At 46.6% G+C, this 25,710-nt stretch overlaps 1 protein-coding gene across 4 annotated transcripts in view; it reads right to left on the reverse strand.

Annotated features, from left to right (window-relative positions):
• IL1R1 (interleukin 1 receptor type 1) overlaps window positions 1–25,469 on the reverse strand; it is a 58,898-nt gene extending 33,429 nt beyond the window's left edge. For all 4 annotated transcript variants that reach the window (XM_006187042.3, XM_032469764.1, XM_032469766.1 and 1 more), the window contains exon 1: window positions 25,156–25,469. The gene's annotated coding sequence lies outside the window, so the exon portion shown is untranslated. The remainder of the gene's footprint in view (window positions 1–25,155) is intronic.
• Between the last annotated feature and the right edge of the window lie 241 nt (window positions 25,470–25,710).

Consider the following 25,710-nt stretch of genomic DNA (forward strand, 5'->3'; position numbering starts at 1 on the left):
CTGAAAGGGGAGACTGAGGGGACCCTGAAAGAAAGGGGCATGCTGGGCTTCCCCAGTGTAGCCCTGGACACCACCCACGTCATAGTGAAGTCTGGGGTCCAACATGGCCCGTACCAAGGGGCAGCCCAACCAAAGAACTGCCCGGCCCTGAGGCCAGGCTACCTTACAAAATCCAGAGCACCCTTGAGCGTTCAGAATCCCAGACCCTCAACGGCTGAGATGAGCCGTGGCAGTGCAAGCGGGACCACAGCTGAGGGCTGTAAGTCCAGAGGATAACTTAGGGACAGAACCCCTCCCCAGACGCCGGGACAAGCCTTAAGCAGTACCTGCCCTCCACCTCCACCAGCCCCAGAGAACTCCAGTTACCGTCTAGAGAGAAAAAGCCGTCTGGAGAGGGAAGAATTCTGCACAGATCATGCTGTTACCCCAGAGACTGAGTCTTAATCCATCGGAGACTAAACAACTCTGCATTATAACTCTGCACTGGCAAGACTTTGTTCTGGCATCAGATGGAAATGAGGGTTCATGAACTAAACTGACTTCAGCGATGGAAAAATTTTAATTACATTTTCGCACACAGGGCCTCTGTGATTGTGGCCACGCCTATATTTTGTTATTTCTAGGACTGCCAGTAACTGCTCACAGAACCACAGCGTTCCCTGAGATAGACTTCAAAACCACTGCCCTACATGGACTTCCTTCTACGACCTAGTTTTTTTGCTCTTTTCATACATTTTCCGTCGACTGGCCCCCAAATAACCACTTTTTAAATCTGAGTCTCTTACAATCTTCCTTTCTCTAAGCAGTTGCGTGTGGGCTTCTGTGATCATCTTTCTACTCAAGCTCCTCTGATTTTTGCAAGGTCTTTACCAGTCAGACAGCCACATGTGAACCAGAGCTGACAGCCCGGGAGAAAGTATAAAGCACCAAAATGCTTCCATGGACAACAGACTATTTCCTAACCTCCTTTGTGAGGAAGGAGAAAAGACAGACATGGCTGGCAGCCTGGCCAACTCTTAGTTCTAACGCAGCTTCCATCTGGCTCAGTGGAGGCACATGACCGCAGAGATTCCTGGACCTGGTCTTTCCCATGTCAACACAGAAAGATCGCAGCAAGTTCTGGAGGCCGATCCACTTTGTAACTTCCAGGGACTGCTACGCCTCACAGAACCGGGCTGGCGGCCCCTCTTTCTGGCACCAGCTGTCTTCGATTTGGCGAATGCTTCAACACACAAAACTGAAAGCACCGATAACCCAATCATCCACCACCATCCAAAAGGCAGCCGTCACCAACTTCCCGACGTCATCCAAGAAACCTTTGTGCTGAGTCATATGCAAGACAGGCAGCAAAAGTCCTGCTTTCCTTAAGCATAGTTTTAAATCTACCATTGTCTCCTCGCAATCCTGCACGGCCCCACCATCTTCAGTTCTCTGAAAGTTTCTGTAGTTCATCCCTAAATTTCGTCACTTTCCCTTTTCCCCAAGCACCTTCCAGCATCCAGATTTCCTGTTTTAGACTCTCAACTCTTTGATCTTTTCTGAATATAACTGCCAGTTTGTTTTCTCTGAGCGGTTTCCTTTTCATATAATCACTGTCTTACATTAAAGACGACTGCAAATGCTTCCCTCCTCCTCTGTTTGAAGGGTGAAGTTGATTCCCCTCCCCTTGAATTGGGTCTCCCCTTGAGTCAGTGACTCACTCAGCCAATTCCAACCGATAAGGATGAGACAGAATTGACCTTCTGGGACTTCCGAAGCAAGATCATCCAAAACCTTTCAGCTTCTCCCAGGGTGCCTCGGAACACTCACTCCTGGTGCCCAAAGCTGCCAAGGAAGAAGTATTACTCTCTTGAGACTGCCACACGGCTAGAAACCCAGCGCCACATAAAGGCCACATGGATGCACCCCAGGCCACAGCCCCAGCTGACTGCCAGAACCTACCCCAGCCACGGCAGCCAGCACCGTCCTGGATGTCAAGCCAATCAACCCCAGTCAGCCATATCTGGCCACGTCCACAGGACAGGCCTCGAAGGAGAAGCACTCAACTGAGTCCCATCAACCAACAGAATCTTGAGAGATAAGAAAACACCGTTGTTTTAAGTCACTGAGTTTGTGGCACAGTAATAAACAAGCAAAGCGATGACCATACTCAGGAATACGCCCTGATTCTCCATGGTCTGTCCTGGACCGTACAGAGTCAGCCTAGCCTGCAAGGTGTCTCAGATTTTAAATGCCATCTATTCTCTCCTCTCTAGCATCACTCTGTACCCTGCCCAGTTACAGGCTTCTTTGAGTTTATGATTATGACTATCTCACCAGCAAACAAAGGAAAAATGAGAATTATGAGATGGTCAAATAGATTTAGCTTTAAATATACTACTTTTAGTAAACGAAATAGTTACAACCTTGTGCTTTGCAGCCAATACTAACGGCAGGGATGACCTCATTTCTAGTGCTGTTAATCAATGATTTTCCAAGAAAAAGTGCTTACTTCCATGAGAAGTAAGCAAAGGTACTTGGAAGAGTAAGACTAGGCCATGGCTTCTGACAAAGAGATGCAGAAGGAAAATCTGGGCAGACTCAGGAGTGCCTAGGTGTTGAATCATTTCCCTAACATCCAAAAATTGTGCCAACACTCACCTATTCCTTTCCTCATCTTTCCTCAGAACAATTATTTTGGCAACAAGTCAACAGCAGGTGAACTGCTATCCACCAATAATCACTGTTGTCTGGGACTGCCCTGAGCGGGCAGGAGAGCGCGGTCCACGGGCTGGGGGAAGAGGCCGTGGACCACTGATTCCTTCTTTGCCTCTCTCATCCTTATAAGCAAGTCACTGAATTAAGAGCTTTGATGGCGGATGCTGAGCTGTTCCAGCTCCGGGAGGGTCAGACCTGCTGGTGAGCTCGGCTCATCGTCTAGAATGTAGCTGGTACTGTCCTCAGAGGAGGCCAATGCCACTGGGCCTTGAGTCCTCCTGAGAGTGACCATAGTGAAGCCCCAGTAACGGCATGAAAGAGTCAGAACCCAGGCTGGACCAGACTTTGGGCAGGAGACGCGGCAGGTGCCCTGGGTGTGACTTCTGTATGGGCTCTCAGGACACGGCTCCAAAGACTCCCTCTCATTCTAGATCCATACTATCCCACACATGTAGCCTCTAGAAACATGAAGCTATTTAAATTATTTAAAATTCAATAAAATGAAAAAGTCTGTTCCCAGGCTGCACCAGCCACGTTTCAGGAGCTCAACGGCCACACATCAGTGGTGGCCGCCATATTGAATTCACAGCCATACAACGTGCCCATCAGTGTAGAATGTCCTGGATGTCGCTGCTCTAAAGCCTCGGCAGCTCAGGACCTCTGGATCAGGGCTCCTTCTCTGGCAAGCTGGTTTTCATCCAAAATATCATCTCCATCTAATTTGGAAAATTTCTAGTCATTAATTTCAAAGATTTCATCTGTCACCCCCGCCTCCTTCCTTTTGGTGACTTCAATTGCATGTGTCCTTGGCTGCTTTTTTGGTCTTGCTTTTATGAGTTGTTAGGCGGGGTCTGTTGAAGCATGATCCTTCTTGGTCCTCTACCAAATGCTTGCAAATTAGGTTTTCCAGCCTGGCTGGTAGGAATAGAAGTTATTCCTGGCCTCGCACACCATCCAATATTTCACCTAATCCTTTCAGGGTGGTGCTTTTTCTGGCCTCAGGTGGTTTACACACACACACACACACACACACACACACACACACACACAGATCGGAACTCTGTCAATTTCTTACAGGCGACGCTCTGCAGATCTGAAGTTATGGCTGGTGCAGCTCTCTCCTCTGGCATCCTTCCTGTGAACTGTAGGCGACCTAGTCTCCCCTGGCTCCCAGCGCCATCTTATCAATTCAGGAAGTTCGCTGAACTCTGCCTGCATCCTCTCTCCCTGGGGAGTTGGATGGACACTCCCACTCCATGGCATGAAAATTCTCTCAAGTCAGTGGGCAGGAACAATTGTAAGGTCCATCTGATGTTTGCTGCTTCTCAGGGCTCACGTCCTTCACTGGCTGATGTCCAGTATTTTAAACACCCTGGTTTCATGCATTTTATATGGTGCTTTGTGTCGTTGTCTCTGGTAAGAAAGTAAATCCGGGCCGTATCACTCAGTCTTGGCTGGCAGCAGAATTCTGCTACACGGATTCTGCTACACGGATTCTGCAGTTTATAAATATGAGAGTTGGCCATGAACACGCCTAAAATTCTTTACACATACACGCACACATGCACACACACACGCACACACACCAGTTTTTCTTTTAATTTGGTTGTAAATGTTTCCAAAATATTTGTAAAACATAATCCAGAATTAATAAATGTTAGTAGCCAAGATCAAGACTTTGGGGAAGGAAGTAAATCGTGGATGCTGTCAGACAGAGGACAGCCTGGCAACCGTCAGGTCCCAGAGGCACAGAGACCAGTCATGAGGCACCAGCCTGAACAGAAAAACTCTCCAGGCTGTGCCACTGAGAGTGGGAAGGAAAGAACAGTTGTGAAGGAAGGAAGAGGGTAGGAAGGGACGAGAAGACGGAGGGAGAGAGAGGAGGGGACATGAATCCACTCTCTCCAGGGTTGCCAAACCCGAGAATGTTGAAGGAAGAATCATTAGCATCACGGTCGGTTACGTCAGGAGGGAAACGTTGAGAGGGAATTGTAAGAATGTTAAAAAAGACTGTTAAAAAGAAAAAGATATCCAACATTAGTGGTTCTCAAAGGTCCCTGAGACCCTTTGACCCACAAGGTCAAATCTACTTTGTTAATCCTTCAGAGATGGTCTATGCCTTTTCCACATGCAGCCTCTCACAAGTGTACAGTGGAGTTTTCTACTGTATTTAAAGGTTGACTGCAGATGCAGATGTGAGAGTTCTGCTGTCTTCTGTCGAGCCAAATATTAATGAGATTTCCAGAACGATGTAGTGAACAAGGTAAGACAATGCCAGAAAAAAATTTAAAATCTAATCATTTTTATAAAAGAGATGTTGCTTATGTTAACAGGAAATGAAGTTATTATTGTTGTTAAATGATCAATAAAAATGCATTTTAAATTTGTTCTCATTTCTAAAACAGTTAATATCAATAGCCCATGTAAACAAATCTCTTTAGAGTTTTCTGTAATTTTTAAGATTGAAAGGGGTCCTTAAATCAAAAGTTTGAGCGCTTCTGTTCCACATAAAGTGTTGGCAGCCCTGTGGGGGCCGCCATGTAGTTCAGGGTGGTATCTTCCCAGAAGCAAGGACCCAGCGCAAATCAAGAGATGAGAAGGGAGGATCACCCCAACACCCCGGCTCTACCTGTCACCCAGACTGGAAAATGGTATTTCACTGAACAGCAGCCCCTCGAAGCCTCACCCAGGAGGAACCGTGCCCTCACTCTCAGCTGCTCTTTTAGGCTACGCAAGTCCCACCCTGAGCTTCTCAAAGGCTATGCAAAGTAGCCAGCGCCCTCCCCAGCTTCCTGCGGCCCTGCATTCCTAACTGTTCCTCTGACAGGATCCTGGTGACAGGCCACAGATGCAGGAAGGAAATGTACACGTGCCAAGCACCTGTTACATGTCTGCAATGCGTGAGATGCTCTAATAGGGCATCACATTTATTTCTCACCACGTTGTGAACAATATCACCACCCCCTTGTTTTATAGACAGAAACAGACACTCCAGCAAGCTTATAACCAAACTGGAACTCAGCTGATGGCCTTTCCCATCCACACTGCTGTTTTTTACTGCTCCACCATGTGTCACTGTTGTGGCAGTGTTGTTTGCAAAGTAAAAATAAAAATAAAAGATTTTTAAAAATAACACCCTACAATACATAGGAGCTGGAAGATCTGCTTTCCAGAACAAAAGGGGTGTAGCCTGGTGGTTCTGAGTGTAGACAGTGGAGTCTGCCTGCAGCCGGTTGGATCCGAGTTCCACCACCTACGAGCTGTGTCAGGCTGAGTTTTGACAGTAATGCTTTCAACAGCCCCCACTTTACTGGGTTGTTATGAGGACTGAATAAGTTAATATGTGAAAAGCATTTAAACGTCGTCTGACTCATGCATAGTCAACGGTAGGGAAGATCATTACCTGCCACACACTAGTTACACAGGGGGAACTCACTGAGGCTCTTTGAATCTGTGGAATGGGTATAAGAACACTTGCCCGGTTACACCACAGAGTTACTGAGCAATTTACAGATAATGTATGTGCCTGAGAGTATTTTAAACTGGATATTACACAAATAAGCAAATATTACTGAAGCTTTATGAGACATAAACTTCTAATGGGAAGTCACTTTGGAATTGGGACTTTTCTGGTAAAGAGTGGGTCAATAGTTCTGGCTAAAAGAATACATACACTAGTCGCCCCAGCTGATAAGTTCCTCATTCCGAAAACACCAACCAAAACCGCATTTAAAAAGCAGGGATTTTTCTGCACAAACAAGTCTAAACATCTCAGGCGGGAAGTGCACAAAGAACGTGGTCTCCATGTGCTCGGCTGGTGAAGTTAGTCAGTACCACAGAGGACTCTCAGGCACTGAAATCTGAACAGCACTCAAAGATGGTAAAGGGCTTCCAGAAAACAAAACGTTGGTTTGCGACCAGAAGTTTCCCAACACACCTTACGCAAACTCAGAAATGTAATCATTGCCGTGCTAAACTGGTTCTGTCCCTCTTCGTTTTTCATTGTTAAAAAGTTTTACACAAACTTGAATCACTTCCTGCCTTCATAACTGCAATATCTCTTTCCCGCTCTTCCCACACTACTAAACTCCAAATCACCCCTGCCAAAGAAATTCCCCTCCTCGTTGCCAAATAGGCATCGCAAGCCATGAATGTCACTTGCACACGTGCGCGCACACACACGTGTGCATGTACACACATGCAAACACGTTCCTACCCTACCAGTGCTTCACAGCGTGAGTCACCATCTAGTTATTGTATATATTCCCTCGCGATCTTGTTTATTACCTACTATTTCCACTAGAATGTGTGCACCATGAGGGTAGGGTTTCGATCTGTTTTATTCACTGTTACGTTACCATTGTCTAGGAGGAAGCCTTACACGTGGTAAATACATTTTAACTCAGGTAATGAATAAATGAACCAGTCATTTAACTCCACCCATTGAAAGCCCTTGGATGTGATCTCAGGATTTTTCATCTCCTCCGTTTCATAATACTTTCTCTTCCTTTCCCAGCTCTTTTCCATGCCATCTTTGTTTCACCTCGCCATGCGCTACCCATAAACATGCAGGTCTTGAGTTTCAGCTGGACAACTTCCCTGTACTGGATCCTTCTAAAAGCAGGCGGGGAGCTGACTCAGCCAATGGGACTTCGAGGGATGGAGACCTGGGCACAGTGTTTCTCACCCTTGACAAAGTGGAGGAACCAGCAGAGCAGAGAAAGCTCAAGTTCGAATCACCCGTCCACCATCTCCAGGTCTGCTGCTGTCACGGGCTCAGAGGAGGAATGTGTGTGGGAGCTGAGACCAGCTACTCCCAGTCACAGCTTGCCTCCTGGGCTGGGGGAAAAGCTGACACTGTTGATACTACGCACTGAAACACAGCTCCTTCAGACCCAGCCACTGGTCCCAGACGTGGGAAGGGAACCTCGTGAATCAGACCGAGGGGTGCCTGGATCAGAGGGCCCCACAGCTGGCTGTGCATCTGTTCCTACCGCCTGAGCAGAATCTCTACAGGTGGTGCCTGGGAATCTGCATGTTTAAAGAGCTCTCAGCTGCTCCTCAGACCAACACATGGTGACCAGCAAGCCAAGAAGGCCGCTAATGGCCCTTCCAATCCATGACTATGAGACCATGAGACCTCCAGACAGGTGAGACATGCCCCAGGGGAGTTTTAAGTATGGCTGGAGGTGCTTTGGTTTGCCTGTGTGTGGGAGGGTGCCTTGTTTGGGGCTCCTGGGGGTCCTGCAATACTCAAGACAGCATCGCACAGCAGATTGCCCCCCACACTACAACACTTCAGAGACCCCATCAGACCTGAGTGCATGTGAAATCTGAGCCCGGAGCACGACTCCATTTTTCAAAACAACAGAAAGTATTTTTTGTAGTGTTTTTATATATACATTTTTTAATTTTCCAGAAATGCAGCCACCATAAAAAAAATTGAAGGGACGAAGAACTCTATTTTTTCTGAAACTTTAAGGAAGATTTTTTGCCACGGGATAAAGCACATCACTGAAGGCTACGCCACTCATGATATCTGACTTCACTGCATGTGCCTGCGGCTTCTGATGGCCCCTTCTGTCTCCCAGCTCATCTGTTTCCACGGATGTCCATGTTGAACCATGTGTGGAATAACTTTCATTTCCCCTTTGCATCATACTTAGTGTAATGTAGTTACATGCTTAATATAACATGTAGGTAGGTGAGGTTATCAATGAATCTCATTATAGGATAGTAAAGGGAATGTTATAATATATGTATTAAGAAAAAGACCATTAAGTCTATTGAAGCTGAGAACCCTGTCCTAAACCTCCTGACTCATCCCTCGGAGCAAAGCGACTAGTTGGAGAGGAAGACGCTGTTTTCTTTGGCTCGTCCCTGCGTCTGCTTGTTCGTCCTTGACCTGATCCCATCCCTCCTCCAGGGTTTGTGATGTCCTCAGTTATCAGCCTTCCAGCAGAAGCATTTCAAATTCCGAATCTTGTAGCATTCCAAGTATCACAAGAAAGGTCTTTTTCCACAGACCAGCCCCAGGGAGACCCTCTCAGCTTTGCTCACCTTTCCTTTTGAAGCACAGATGATGTGAGCTTTCCCTTTAGAACTTGTTTTTATTAACATGAGCTCTCCTTTGACATTGTGTAGCCAACACTGCAAGAAGGGCTTGGCCCACCATACTGGCTGACACTCCTGGGCAATAAATACCCCAGTGGGGCTGGATGCTCTCACATCTGGGGCTCCTCCCTTTTAAATGTCTCCCTTATCCCCAACCTTCACCTCACTGTGTGCCGCCATGTACACTCTGGCCTCTCAGCGTGACTTAACTCCAAGCGCATCCTCGTGACTGGTCTCAACGCAAGTCAGAAACTCTTCACTTCCTCGGGAAGCCCAGACCAAGAAACAGTAATGAGGTTACAAAGACCTATGACCAAGGGGGAAAGAAGGCATTGTTTGTGCCAGACTAGATCCCTGGCCTGTGAGTTTACACCAAGGACTTCACGGGGGGAGTTATGTCCTGTCCTTCATTTAACAAATATTTACCCAGTGAAATGTGTGCCTGGAGCTGAGCACTCACTCAACACACACTCACACAACATACACGACCAGCAAAACACACACACAAAATATGCACATGCCACAAACACAACACACACAGAACAGTTATAACACAGAATATTTACAGACAAAGCATGCACTCATACAACACACACAACACACTCAGTCACACAACACACAATATACACACACAACACACACAAAAAGCACACATCATACAACACACACACACACACACACACACATTAAAGTCTCCTTGCTGAAATGTTTTCACCCGCCAGCCCCCAGGACAGAGACGCAGGCTGATGGAGCCAACCGAGCAGGTGAAAGGTGAGCACGTGGAGGTGGGGAAGGGAAGCCTTGAGAACCCGGGGAGGGTCTCTGATGGAGCCCTCTCGGGACGACACCGTTTGTCCATCTGTGTCCCCGCAGGAGCCACCATGGGCTCTGAGGAGGGATTTACGACCAGGAGAATAGCTGACAGCCGAAATCCGCCCACATGACCAGGAGCTAGCCATCTGCACTCATTACGTCATCTCTCTAAGATGCTCCAGACTCCGTCCCTGCGAGGCCCAGGGGCCGTCTGGTGCCAGGTGCACCTGCGTCTCTCAGCACCTGGCACTTCAGTGACGGTTACAATCGCATCACGCGATGGTGTCGTCAAGGTTTCCCTTCCAGAAGTTAGTCTGATGCAGTTAAGTTTAAACGATAACCTGTCAGTGGCACGAAACTTATTGTCCAATTCTCCGCGGATCAAAGGAAGTGCAATCTGGTTTCCATGGTGAGGATCCCAGCGTCACATAACAGCACCAAGCATTTCGAGAGGGAAAACCCTGCGTGGGCAAAGGCACTCCTCCGAAGTGCGGTACGGAGATTATGTGTTAACTAGACGTGCGTGAATTATTGAAAAAAAGGTCCAGTCTAACTTCAGCACGAAGTTATGACGGCTTTAACTTTTACCCTCCAGTAAATACACTCTTTGCTCCTAGGTGAGCTGTAAAACTTATTTTGAGCAATTTTTAAAGAATATACATATATTTCTTTCCTTGATTCTTTCCAAACACATTCTTTATCATGATTGTGATGGAAAACACCTAAGAGATAGTTTTGGCACTTCTTCAAAGACTCGATATAAATGACAGTAACTCTTAAAACTCAAGTGCTCAGACAGAGTCAGTAATTTCTGCCCAGCAGCGCCCCGCACACAAGCGCTCTTTCCGACAAACCCCATATTACACACCCCCACGGGGCCATGCAGACTTGGACAAACATTTAAACAAGCAACAGGCTGCCTCAAGTCCTTTCTGGAACAAGGTGAAGCTCACCTAAATAAATAAACAAGCAGGGAACCTGCCGGAAGAAAGGATGGAGACGCAAAGACAGCTCTGTGAGTGCAGAACTGACTGAAGTAAAATGTTGGCAGCTGTCTAAAGACCTGGGAAGTCGGAGGTAACTAACAATAATGTATGCAAACACTTTCTTTTGTGATGTCGACAGGAGAGCTAGCCACAGACATGTGTGCTGGCCGTGCCGCAAACCTGCATGCTGGGGACTCCAAACCTGTGTGCTGGGGACGCCACAAACACATGTGCCTGGGGACGCTGCAAACCTGCGCGCTGGGGACGCCACAGGCAGCGTTAAATCATAGACAGGAGAGGCCCAAGGTGCCTCCAGCTCTCCCCTTTCCAGTTGGGCTTTTCAGTTTCAGTTCCCCACTTGTCACCTGGAGGTGACAGAGCCCACCTGGCCAGAATGGTGAACACACAGGGGAAGTGCTTATAGTGGTATTTGGCAGGTTCTTTGTGTTGTTTTGGGGTCCCAAAGACAGGTGGGGAAGGTGCTATGATTTGAAGTGTAGAGTAAGGTTGCCTCCCCAATCCCACACTGGACCTGTGGTTTGATGAGAAAAGGTACAGCTATGGGACAATACTGCCCAATATTTAAAGCTAAGACCTTTCAGTATTTTACTTCCTGACTTTGTCACATATCTAAGATTCATATGGAGAGGAGCGTTACCTTTAAAATTGTTTTTTTCCTTCCTCCTTTAACATTAGATTCTTTGAAACTAGGTCAAACACACACTGCGGTGGAATGATGCATTAACGGGAGAGTAGTGAGAAGCAGAACTGAGAAACTATAGATATGCAAATCTTATCTAGAAAAATGTTAGCCTTGTCATAAAGAAAACCCTAGGACCAATCACAGAAAGCCTGCTAAGATGATTTCACCTGTTACTTCCAACGTGGGAAAAAGTGAACCCAAGAGTTTTCAGGACAATAACCATCTGTCCTGTGTGGAGAGGGGTGCGGGGAAGAGCACGGATCCTCTAATGTGGCCGACGCAATGCAAAGCATTCAATAAAGGCTTTTTAAACTGAATCACTAATTATGAGAGAAATGTAAATCAACACTACAGTGAGTTATCACCTCACACTGATCAGAAAGGCTAATGTTAAAAAATCCACAAACGATAAATGCTGAAGAAACGGAGAGGTTGTGGAGAAAAGAGAGCCCTCCAGCACTGCTGGTGAGAATGTAATTTGGTGCAGCCACTATGGAAAACAGTATGGAGATTCCTCAAAAAACTAAAAATAGGTTTACCATGTGATCCAGCAATCCCACTCCTGGGCATATATCTGGAGAAAACTCTAATTTGAAAAGATACATGCACCCCAATGTTCACAGCAGCACTATTTACAACAGCCAAGACATGGAAGCAACCTAAATGTCCTTCAACAGATGACTGGATAAAGATAATGTGGTATATATATACACAATGGAATACTATTCAGTCATAAAAAAGAATGAAACAATGCCATTTGCAGCAACGTGGATAGACCTAGAGATTACCATACTAAATAAAATAAGTCAAAGATAGACAAAAACTATGATATCACTTAAATGTGGCTTCTATAAAAAAATGACATAAATGTGGAATCTATAAAAACATGACACAAATGAACTTATTTACAAAACAGAAAGAGGCTTACAGACATAGAACATGAACTTATGGTTACCCAAGGAGAAAGGGTGGGGAGAAGGATAAATTAGGAGTTTGGGATTAACAGATTCAAACTACTATATATAAAATAGATAAACAAGGTCCTACTGTACAGCACAGGGAGCTACATTCAATACCTTGTAATGGCCTGTAATGAAAAAGAATATGAAAAGGAATGTATGTGTGTATAACTGAATCATTGTGCTGTACACTAGAAATTAACACAACATTGTAAATCAACTATAGTTCAATAAAAATACTTTTTAAAATTGAGGTATAATTGACATATGAGATCAGTTTCGGGTGCACAACATAACGATCAGATATTTGTATATATTTCAAAGCAATCACAGCAAATCTAGTGAACATCTATTACCACTCACAGTTCCAAATTTCTCTTCCTACGATAAGAACTTGTAAGATCGAATCTCTTAGCAATTTTCAGATACACAACACAGTATTCTTAACTGCGGTCATCGTGCTGTTTGTTACATTCCCCAGGACTTACTTATTTTATAACTGGAACCTTGTACTTTTTGACCCTCTTCACCCAGTTCATCCCTCCCACCCTCTGCCTCTGGTAACCACCAATCTGTTCCATCTACGAGATTATTTAAAATCAGACTTAGACAAAGTGATCCGATTAGAGGGAAATTGCTCTCTCTCCCCTCCCCTTTTAGGCTAAATCACTCACAGCACTTTCCCATAAATAAAATTCTCAAAATACCCTGAAGAGCAGTCAGATGCAATGAAATGAATCCAGAAACATCCCTGGCAGGAGTGTGTTGGCCCTTTTGTGCTCCAACCTGGCTGACCTTTCCATTTTATTTTTGTATTTTGAAAAAGAAGGGGAAAAAAGCAGTCACCATATTTACTTGAGTCAACGTGGCCAAAAAATAAAGTAAATACCGTGCAAACCGTCAAACCTCTAAATGGCCACACGATCTTTTTTCTATTCAGGGTTTCACTCTTACTACTTGAGACAACGAGGTTATGTGTGTGGGAAGAGGGGAGGCTCTCAAATGTCTCCCTCAGGAGGACTGGAAGGAAGAAAAGAAGCGTGAGAAGGGAGACAAAAGGAGACACGAATAAGGTAACAACCAGGAAAAGTCTGAACCGCCCTAAGGCTACAACACACCCACCTCCTGGCTGTGAAACTGACCTAGGTCACCCACGTGGGCTTTCTTCCCCACCTTGTCAAAAGAGAGGCTTAGCTCAAACCACACTTTCCTTCTAAAGCATCCGGATTAGCTGGATAAGTAGTGTTGGGCAAGCTCCTACTTGACCTTTGCTTCATTCTTGGCCCTCAGAACCCACCATGCAGGGCTCCCCACTCCTCCGGATGAAGCCCAGACCCCCTCACTCTCAGTTCCAGGCCCAACCAGCCTCCCTCGACTCCACCTTTCTCAGCAAAAGCCCCTCCTCTCCTGGATGTTTCTTGGCTGCATCTTCTTGCCAGTTTCCCCAATCTTTCCTTATACTCAGAATGTCATCCTTCCTCCTCCAGTGAAGTCCTCCTCCTCCCAGGCCCATCCTCAATACTGTACCCTCCTTCCAGAGGGTGTTCTAGGATTTTGCCACCCCTCCAGCCAGGGTACGGGGCCATCTCCACCTCCTCTGAGCCCTTGGCTTCACCTCCCTGTCTCTGGTGCCCCTGGCACCCCGGACTCTGTCTTGCCGAGTTCTTCTTTCCCTGACACTCACTCAAATGCTTAAAGGCGCCTTCCCTAACCGACCATGGCTTGAGCAGAGCAGCTGTTTAAATCTCTGCCAAATGAATGAAAGAGGCTGCATTTACACTACTTACACCCACCATCCCTCAGAAAATTCAAACCACACTGACAGGACAGAGAGCCCGTGATCTTCGTCCAGGGACAAGGTTTTCTGGGAAACAGCCCTAAATTCCCCTAGCAGAAGGATTTGGCAGTCACTCAGGACAGCCTGGTTCTAGCCAGCTTTTTGTTTACTTGGGCAATTTACAGAAATGATGGCTGTCTGCTTTGTGGGTCAGTGGTTCTCAAGCCACATTATACCAGCTGCACCCAGAGAGGTTTCTAAAATGCCTCTACCCAGGCTGCATCCCAGATCAATGATACCAGGGCCTCTGGGATGGGGCCAGGCACCAGCAGCTCTTAAGGCTCCCCAGGTGATTCTAATATACAGCCGGGATGGACAGACACTGGTCCAGACCACAGAGGGTGATCAAATTTAACAGACGTTTGTTCTGTTTGTGTGTAGCTGGGTGGGTCCCCCTAAAGCAGCCATACAGTCTTCTACACTGACCAGGCAGATAGGGGCCAGGCAGAGCAGGAGAGTCCAGATTCATGGGCTTATTCACCCACAGCAGGTTTCCCTAGGACAATAAATCATGCTCCGGACATCAATTCCAGACTAAAGGAAGTGCCTGTCTCCAACCACCCCCGCACCACTCCCCCTGCATTTTTCACTTTCCTATGAACCTAGTCACATTACCTTACAAAATTTCTTAAACATTTCAACCGGGAAAAAGAATTTTAGAATTCTGATCTCGCAGTTAAATAAATCTCAGAATCTGAGGTTGATGAGAACTATTTGAGCACGGTGAGGGATGGCAGGTGTGACTTCCCACATTATTACAAAAGCGAAAATATGAGTCAGCTCAGTAACCCACTGTGTTCATCTAGAGAAATGCTTAAAACCTTAAGGGAAATTTATTCAAAAGAGGTTGTCATGGCAAGTATCACATGAGATTTTTTTCAATCAACAGTTCGAAGTGTACCCACCACGGCACCACTGACTGTAATCACGTATTTTCTCTCCAGGAAAGAAATCCTGTGAATCTTTGCATATCGTTTTACAGATTATTCTTTTTATTTGTTGGTTTTCCAGCTTAACTGAAATATAATTACATACAATGTTGCGTAAGTTTGAGGTACTCAGTGCATTGATCTGATACGGTTTTATACTGCCAAAGGGTGATCACCACGGCGTTAGCTAACACCTTCATCCCATCACGTAATTACCACTTTTTTGTGGTGAGAACATTTAAGAGCTACTCTCTTATCAACTTTCAAGTGTATAAAATACAATATATTAGCTACAATCCCCATGCTGCACATTAGACCCCCTGACCTGTTCATCTTGTAACTGGAAGTTTGTACGCTTTGACCAACATCTCCCCATCTCCCCCACCTGCTTCCCCAAGCCCTGGTAACCACCATTCTAGTCTCTGTTTCTCTGAGTCGGGCTTTTTTGGGATTCCACATATAAGTGATATCATACAGTATTTGTCTTTCTCAGTCTGCTTATCTCAGCCTAATGCCCTCAAGTTTTAGTCATGTTGTTGCAAAACACAGGACTTCCCTCTTTCTCATGGCTGAATAATATTCACTGCATGGCCAGCATACACCACATCTTCTGTATCCATTCACCTGTTGACAAACACTTTAGGTTGTTTCGTCTCTTGGCTATTGTAAAGAACGCGGCAATGAACACGAGAGTGTAGATACCTCTTTGAGATACTGATTCCACTCCCTTTGGATATATACCCAGAAGCGGGACTGCTGGATCAGACGGGTACTTCTACCTCTAATTTTTTGAAGAGCCTCCATCCTGTTCTCCACAGTGGCTGCACCAGTTTACATCCCCACCAACAGTGCACCAGGGTTCCCTGTTCTCCACGCCCTCGCAGCCCTCGTTCTCTGTTCCCTTTCTGAGGTACAGACTGTTCTTAACAGATGGATAGTATGATCTGTGAAGCCAGGTTTCTCCCACCTATTTCAGGCAGAGTCCGTTTAATCCTTCCAGAGATATACCTGCTGAGTCCCTACTATGCTTGAATCTTTATGTTATTATATATATTTTATTTGCATTAATTTTAGCTCAAATAATATCTATTCTCCATTTCACAGGCTAGAAAATAACCCTGGCACAGAATGCCTTTCTTACAAAAACAGAGCACGGGCAGTGTCTGTAAAGCACCCAGACGTTGCCGGGAGGAGATGGATGGTGGCCAAGCCTGGTTCATTCAGGAAATGGAGCGCCAGCTCCGTTGTCACCTGCAGAGGAGGATGGCTGCAAATCAGCCTGGAGCAGAGAGCAGAGGGCCAGCAAGTGAAACTGCAGGTCATCAAAGGCCTGAGAAAGTTGTCCCAGGATTTCCAGTCATGTGCTCTCTCACTAGGTCTAGGAGTAGAATGAGGGAAGCCACATCCATCTTTGGGGTTGGAATGTGTTGGTTTTGCAGCCATGTTGGAATATGTTGTCGGCATAAATGGCTGAGCGGACACAGTCGAAGAAGAAGGGACTCCTCGTCAAGAGGTTCAGCATGTTTAGAAAAAAGGCAGGAGGATAATGTATAAGTGGGTCCGCTTCCAATAATTTCCCCTCAAGTGATTAAAAAGAGGCAAACCTCCACTCGCCAAGTTCTAGAGCAACGTCGTCATTCACTCGTTCATTGATTCTGGGCATGTCTGAAGCCTTCAGGCATCAAACTTGCTCAAGTCCTCACTGAAATGTTAATCTCTAAAGCTAAACATATGGTTGTCATGGCCAGATTGAACACAGATATAGGAAAACCAAGAGCCTCAAAAATCGATGAATCCTAAAACATTGATTTCCATTATGATCAGCACAGACGCCAATCCAAGTATTATAAATATGTTTCTGGGCTTCTGTAAGTATTCCTCCGGTTGCCTCCTTTACCTCTTTATTGTCATCACTTGACAGCCCCGACTCCCACCCCAGGGTGTGTTGGTTTGGGCCACTCTGTCTGGTCTGAGCACCTGGAACGCACTGGTGGAGTCCCTTCTCCTCGGGAGCAAACCCCACCCTCCTCTCCCTGAACCAGGAGGCCAGGCTCCCTGAGCTGTTAACTGATCTCACAGCCGTCCCATTCCCAGCCAGGTGTTCCTGCCTCCATGGAAACCTGCATCCCTGAACACGTCTTCTGGGCCGACAGTTCCTGAGGCCTTCGTCCCAGACAAACACACACACACACACTAACCCCCACCCTGCTCTGGCCACAAATGACCAGTTGTGCCCTAGAGACGGTCCTGAGAGATTGACCAACAATACTTGGCCTCAGTCCCCTGTTTCTTCACAAGATGGAAGCTCCTCTGGGCTCAGAGCACCCAAGGTTGTGCTCCTGTCCACATCCCTTTGCAGGGCGCTGCCAGTGCTGGGCTCCGAGGCCAAGCAGCCCATAAAAATGGGCCAGAGGGGCCAGAGTGAAAGAGGATGGGGGCAGAGCAAGATCTCTCCTCAGCCCCTCCCCACCACAGTGATAAGGCTGAGGACTTCTGCTCTATTTGGAAGCACAGAGAGCCGTGGCCTTGGGGTCAGGGGCCAGTCCCAGCTCTCGCCTTTGCCCACCCCGTGGCCTAGAGGAAACCTCTTGACTTAACCTCTAAAGTTAGAATGAACACCCTCCAAAGAAGGATGCAAGGGGAGCCTGAGCCCCGCGCTGGCTCCCAGCACCGAGCAGGCCCCGGCGGGGTCTGCAAGGCCCCCGATCTCATCTGGAGCCAGAAGGGTCTGGGCCTGTCCGCTGCCCCCTTCCTGCCTTCCTTTTGATTCTGTCTCGAAACTGGGCTGTAAGCCACTGTTCACTTTCTCCATCTCTGTCTTCCCTCCCACCTCCTCCCCTTCTCGTCACTGGCAGGACCTGGCACGGGGCTCAGGCCAGACTTGGGCACTCAACGACCACTTTTCAAAATGGTCAGTCGACTTAGTCATGCATGAGATAATGTGCAAGAACGCCCTTTGTACACTGAGTTTCATTTCCAGGAGAGGTAGAGTGCAGTTTTGTGGAATGTCCTCATGGCTGTGTTTAGGCAAAGCTCTTGTCACTTGTCACACACACGGGAATTCAGGGCTGGGCAGGAAACTGCAGCATCCTGAGTGCCAGCCCTGTGCCAAAGGTCACCCTGGCCCCTATTGATCTGTCACAGCAAATACAACGATGTCCCCCGGTGCTTGGGCGTAGAAACTGGGTGTCCCTAATATCATGCAGGTGAGCAGGTGAGCATCTGCGGTCTGCAAGGTAAGATTACACGCGCTCTGGTGCCATCTCCTCACCCTGTGACTGGGGAACTCGGAATAAACCCAGACTTCTTACCGGGGCCCCACCTCTGTCTCCGCCAGTGATGACCCTGCCTCCGTCTCCAAGCTCCCCTCCCTCTCACTCACTTGGCAAAGACCGTCTTCTGCCCCCAAACAGGGCTCAAATGCCACTGTCCCCTCTGCCTCTGACCTCCCCCTCTTCACCAGGGAGCCCCCTCATCAGGTGATAGAGACCCAGCCCCTGAGCCATGTCTCAGCAGCCGTCTGTGTCTTTCATGGTACTTACCCTTACGAGCACACCTCCAGCTGTCCCAGGCTGCTTTCATGACCCTCGGGGGCAGCAACCAGACTGCCCTCCCTGACTTTGGCAGCCCATGGCTGGACACCCCCAATGCCTCCAAAACCTATCGTTATAATCACAGCTGGTTCTAAAACAATCTCGAGGCCACCACATACCTATGAGAATGGCCAAGGATGTGGAGCAACAGGAACCCGCATTTGCTGCTGGTGGCTGCACGAAAAGGGGCAACTGCTTTGGAAGACAGTCTGACGGTTTCTTACAAAACTGAACATACACTTACTGTACGATCCAGTAATCACACTCCTTGGTATTTACACAAAGGAGTCGAAAACTTATATCCAGACAAAAATCTGCAGGTGGATGTTTATAGAAGCTTTATGAATAATTACCAAAACTTGGAAGCAACCAAGACACCATCCAGTAGGTGAATGGATAAACCAGCTGTGGTACATCTGAACAATGGAGTATCATTCAATGCCGAAAAGAAATCAGCTATGAAGCCATGAAAAGACATGGGGAAACCTTAAATGCATATTACTAAATGAAAGAAGCCAGTCTAAGGCTGTGTAATGTATTATTCCAAAGTCTAAAAAAACAAAATCTCATTATGATGTGAAAAATTCAAAAACACACTGAGCTAACCTCTTCCCCTATAAGATAACCAAAGTTAAAAAAAAAAAACAAAAAAAACAGTTTGCTAGTATACCGCGTTGCACATGGAGAAACATTCTCTCAAACATTCCTGGCAGAGGTTATAACTAGCATAACCTGGTGGGAGGTGGCCGAGCAGTTCTGAAATATACACCACATCACAAATGCACACAGCCTTTGACCCAGGAGTTTCACTTCTAGGAATTCGGCCAACAAACACACTTGAGAGCACTTCTGCAAAATGACACAGCCAAGGCTGTTTGTTGTTCATTGCAACATTGGTTCTAACAGCAAAAGACTGCAGACAACTTAAAAGTCACCAAAAGGCGAAAAGTCGGCTTGTGAGATGTGGATTTGGAACAAGGTGTGAAAGAGTGCGCTTGATTGCTGTGTGTGATGGCTGATTTCATGTCTCAACCAGACCGGGCCACGGGACGCCCAGATCGCTGGTTAAACGTTGCTTCTGGGTGTGTCTGTGAGGAGGTTTCTGGAAGAGGTGGGCACCTGAACTGGTGGACTGAGTAAGGCAATGGCCCTCACTCGTGTGGGTGGGCTCCCTCCAATCCTTTGTGGGCTTAAATAGAGCAAAAAGACGGAAGGAGGCTGAACTCAATCTGCCTGATCGCATGAGCTGGGACATCGATCTTCTCCTGGCCTTGGCGGTCCTGGTTCTTAGATCTTCGAGCTGGACAGCAGGCTACAGCATTGCTTACCGGCTCTCAAGCCATCTAACCACCTGCCTTCCTGGGTCTACGGCTCGTAGACGGCAGATCCTGGAACTTCTCACCTCCACGATGACATGAACCCACTCACACCTTATAATGACTCTCTTCCTAGATAGACAGATACGGACAGACAGCTGGACACATACATAACCAAGAGGAAATTGACATATGCATATGTCTCCTATCGGTTCTGCGTTGCTGGAGAACCCCGATGAATGCAGTGTGAAAGAGATGGAAGGAACAATTAACAACGGTCATCCACCGGTGAGAAAGAGGGAAAGACTTCACTGAATCACCATTTAAAAGCCCTTTAAAGTGTGAGTTAGCTATTCAAAAGCCCACAACCTATGTGTTCTTTAAAAAAAAATAGTTACATTCTAAAATCTTACTGAAAAGTTTAACAGAAAAATAAGTCAAGTACTATGTATTAAATTGTATTCTTATTTCAATTATATTCTTATCCCCTTTTTGTAAGAGGAGCAACTAAGCAAGGAGAAGCTGGGTAAGCTGCCTAGAAGAAAAGGAAGCTGGCCCCCACTCCCAAGCTACAGCTCGCCACGCTCCCTCCCAGCCTCCCTGGAGACAGTCTTAGGGCATCCTTGGTGCAGAGGAGGGCTCCATGGAAAGGAAGCATAAGGAAAGTGTCCCCGCCTGTTTTAAACACTCATCACGTCTAGGTTGAGATAATAAACTGAATGATCCTGCCGGGGAGTATCTGGCCTGAAAATCCACCTGGGTCCCATTTTGCCTTGGCCCACAAAGAATCAGAGACTGAGGCTGAGGGCCCCCCTCACCCCTGATGGAGGAGATGACCCAGCTGAGGTTCCCGGCTTGACACGTCCAAGTGCAGCAGAGCTGGACTCTCAGCACCTTGGAGCAGCACCCACGTGGCACGTGGACTAGGGGCTAATCCCCTTGGTGTGGACTGATGGCTGTCTCAGCACTGGCCGGCTCCTTCAGTCACTCACTGAACTTCTCCCAGCCTCCAACTGTTTGGTCCTAGAGCTGGAGTAATGATACCAGTCTTGCGAGGTTGTGAGAAAGATAAGACATTCAATAGATGTGAAGAAGCCAGAACGGCGCACAACCCTTCATGGGGACTCATGGCAGTGGCTACACACCCAGGTAAACAGCACAGCCATCATCAGCCTTCCAAACACCACCATCAATGTCCCTAAGGTTCACCAACCCATGGACTCTAGAGTCAAATGGAGTCATGAATCCCAGCGATGCACTAAGCACTTCGGGCAAATCACTTCCCTGGGCTTCCGCTTCTTAATCTGCAAAGTAAGATAATAAGACTGCCTCACGCATGGGGCACTTAGAACCAGGTCCCACACGTAGCAAGTGCTGTATCCGTTACTGGCCACCATCATTCCTTATTCAATACCAGGTTCAAACCATTGCGTGCACTTGGTGCTGATCTTATCAGCCAACCTCTGAGCCGAGGGTCAGAGTGGAACTCTGTGCCCCCTGTAAAGCTTTTCATTCTCATGCCAAGTCCCTGGGACTTGCATCCACAGAAGCTGCCTTCTGCACTTTCCTGGTTCTGCCCTCCTTTTGTATTCATTTGCTTTACATCCATCAAGAACTTTAAAGGTTTACTTGCTAGAAACAGAAACCAACCTACATTAAACAAATAAAACAATCAATGTGCCCCAGAAAAGCTCCAGTTTTAACCCCTCTGTGATTCCTTTTGGGGAAGTTCAGTTCCCTGCAGAGTTAGGTTAATATGTTCCTAGCTCCCTTCCACTGACTCATTCAAGAAATATTTATTGAGTGCCCCACAGGGTGTCAGACCTCAAACCAGGCTCCGGAGAGAGAAACACAGAAAACCAGCCCCTGCCTTTGCGAAGCTCTCACTGGGGATCAGTGCAAAGCGAGTGGCCAGTGACAACGCAATTTGAGAATGACATATTACCCTACATGCAAATGAGATCAATAAGCAACAAAATGCACCCCATTTTTAACCTAAAGTGCATCCCTGTGCTGGAACACAGCCCTCGCTGCTTACCCTAAGAGCCAAGTCTGTTCATGTGTGACTGAAGCATTGTGCTGTACCACAGAAGCTGACACAGCATTGTAAACTGACTATATACTTCAGTAAAAATATATATATCCAAAAATCCAACAACAAGCAACCAACCAAACAAAGAAACAAAAACCCCAAGAAATACGTAGTCACACACACACAGCTTTCCAAGCTGAGAATCGGGAAGACACTGCTGACACTTCCGCAGGCCACCCTCCAAAAACCGGATGCTTTATAAGGTGAAAATATAAACCAATTTCATTTTAACAACAATCGTAATAGTACCATCTGCCTTTTTTACCTTTTTTTCTACTTAAAGAACTGGCCGCTAGCTCTTCTCTTTCTGCTCCCAGGACGATCCTGTGGTGGGGGGAGTGGGAAGTCAATCCTCATCTCTAAATTTTATAGATAAAAAAGAGATAAGCTCATAAGGACTGAGATTTGCCCGAGATGTTTCCAAAGGTAAGAAGTCAGAGCAAAGCCATCTGATTTCCTCGCACTCTCAGCAGAGTCGCTGAAGGACAGCAAATGAGGTCAAAGACCTCAGAAATTAGGTTGGCAATAGTTACTGGAACTGAGGATTGATTTGATAATGAGTAACCAAAAAAAAAAAAAAAAAATCAAGAAGCTAAACCCAAAGGGGCAGAAGAGGAAGCCAGAAACTTTCACAGAGAGTGTCCTTAAAGCAAATTGAGACAACAAAATACTCTTTGCCAGTTATCAGATTAATACACTTTTTTTTTTTTTCAAATGACTTAAAAAAAAAAAACACCCCAATGCTGGTGGAAGTGTGGGAAGCCGGCGTTCATTCATACTGTTCATTTGGGCCAGGGGGTGTGTACATGAATAGATTAATTTAGTAACAGAATCAAGAGCTTCAAATCTGCTCACGCCTCTGGGAATTTCTTCCAAGGAAATAATCAGGAAGAGATGCATAGGTTTGCCTACAAGGATGTTAGTTTTGGTAACGTTCATAAGGAAAAAGGAAAAAATCAAATCTCTAACATGATTTAACAAGTCACCTCTGTGATGTGATTAAAAAGCTTTTGGAGAGGGGGAGGGTAGAGCTCAGGGGCAGAGCGCATGCTTGTCCTACACAAGGTCCTGGGTTCAATCCCCGGCACCATCATTAAAAAAATAATAATAAAACAAAATTAGATTTATTTTTAAAGAAGAATATACAAAAAGCTTTTGTAGAAAGACATTCTTGAGCGTGGCAAGTCGGCTCACAAGGTATCACTGAAAGGGAAAAGCAGGTCATAAAACAGCGCGTACCAACGCACATGTGCTCAGAGAATTGATACACACCAAAGTAGGGACGGGACTCATCTCACTGTTAAAGGCTGTAGTTTAGAAATGAACTTGAGCCACTCCGGGACCCTGCCTGTGGAGTTTCTCTCCCAAGCAAGTGGACAGTGCCCAAAAGGGCTTGTGGGTGAAATGACTGAAAACTGGATGCTGGGCAGAGACAGGCCATAAGCATCTGTTCAAATTCATCGCCACTCCTAGGAAGATCAAATGCATCTCAAGAAATGTCCCTACTGCTTCCAGACAGTCTCCTCCCTCTCCCAGCGGGTCCCCACGGATCCCTGCGCTCACAGTGAACACAAACCTCCCCTCGGCCTCCAGCCGCCTGGGGGCGGACCCCGAGAGTCGCCCCGGCAGCCTGGCCCTAGCTGGCCGTTTCAGAACTTCCTCCCCGCATCCAGCTCTTCGCACCCTCACAGCCGCGAGGCAAACGCGCAGAGGGAGTTTTAAGCTGAACTGAATTGCTTGGTAAACCTCACTGGGCCCTCATTTTTGCTTTCCTTTTTCCTTTCTTGACTGTCTCGGATTCTGTACTGTTTTCTTATTCTCTCACACAACAACACTATTGATAAGATGTATGGAGGACTAGGGTGTCCACTAAGAAGCACAGGGCAGACTCACATAGAAAACAAACTTACGGTTACCGGACAGGAGATGGGTGGGAAGGGATAAATTGGGAGTTCGAGATTTGCAGAGACTGACCACTATGTATAAAAGAAACAGCAAGGTCCTACTGTACAACACAGGGAACTATATTCAATACCTGTAGTAACCTATAATGAAAAAGAATATGAAAAGAGACATATGTATATATATGTATGACTGAAGCATGATGCTGTACACCGGAAGTTGACACCACATTGTAAACTGACTACACTTCAATTAAAAAAAATGAAAAAAAAAGAAAGAAAGAAACACAGGGCGATGTTGAATTATCCCCTTGAAAGCCCTCCAGTCTCCCTTACAGCTACAGGTGTAACACTTGCAAAGCCTCTGAAAAAACATGCTCAAGCTTTTAAGATTACATCCTGAGCTCTTACGGCAGGACGCATGTACAAGTCTTGTCAATACAATATATTATTGTTTTAAATGCAACCGACGGAGTCTGTTTATAGTCATGCAATGCCTTCAGCCAAGCATGGGACCAGATTATGCATGTCCAAAACTGCAGATGCATAAAGGGGAAGCATAAACCTTAATCCTGACATCTGCTACAGCTGATGGACTTTACATACAATATCCTTCACTTTAACCCCACCCTTAGCAAAAATCATGTAACCATCAATGGCTTCCAGGCAGTATCTATTTATAAAATATACCTACCACGTGTTCCCTAGTTAATTCTCCATAGACTGAAACACACATAGTCACGTGATTGTGTGTGTGTGTGTGGTAGCTTGTGACTTTCTTCAAGTAGGGGAGCAGCATGACCAGATTTGCTTTTTTTAATTCTGTTCTCCAGCAATTTATTTTTTAAATGTGTTTATTTACTTGGTGGGGGGAGGAATCAGGTTACTTATTTATGTATTTTAATGGAGGGACTGGGGATTGAACCCAGGACCCTGTGCATGCCTAAGCATGTGCTCTACCCCGAGCTAGACACCCCCGAACAGTGATCTTTTAACAGGACTCGCAGAATATATCTTAGGGTTAAATATGCCTACAGAGCCACAAAACTGCAAGAAATCCTTCAAATCTCATTTCACCAAACAGCAGAACATCATCTGTCCTGTCAGAGTCCGTGGGTCCCTTCTAAATACTTCATCAGTGTATAATTAATCAAAGGGGAAAGGAGTCAAAAAAAGACAGAAACAAAAACCCAAAGTGCAAATAAATCATCTTACCGTCTCCTCTCCTCATGGCTGGAGCTTTGGGGAGGGCAGGTCCCCGGGAGCTGGTAACTCAGGGTCAGCCTGCTGGGTTTTTTCCCCAAGTGAAGCCAGTCACTGAGTGGATGGTGGTTCTTAAAAACAAAAGTGCATTTCAACGCCTGCCCTGGATGGAGATGCTAATGACTTTTTTCTTTTTCTGAAGAGCTCGGGTTCTGGCCCGCGCAGCACAGCACGAGAGTGACGCATCACATCTTGTCAGATGCCCCAGCGGCACCGAGGCTGAGAGGAGAAAGTGGGCTCCTGGTGACGCCCGTGAGGGCTTTAATCCTCAGCAGTGACACATGCGGGGACTATGAACGGGAAACTCAGAGCCGGCAGGCAGCCAGCTGCAATGAGAAAACGTGCCAAGCCCTTTCGCAATCCCACACTCTTCACTGAACATTCACTTCTAACATTTCACAGGCTGGGTCTCTCTCCTCCAATGACTGTGCTCGAAACCTGGGCAAGGCTGGCCCACGTGCGCAGTCCAGCCTGTCACAGTTCCCGGCAGCAAGGTCCGGCCAGTCA

The sequence above is a fragment of the Camelus ferus genome, chromosome 28, assembly GCF_009834535.1.
Source record: "Camelus ferus isolate YT-003-E chromosome 28, BCGSAC_Cfer_1.0, whole genome shotgun sequence".
NCBI classification, from domain to species: domain Eukaryota; kingdom Metazoa; phylum Chordata; class Mammalia; order Artiodactyla; family Camelidae; genus Camelus; species Camelus ferus.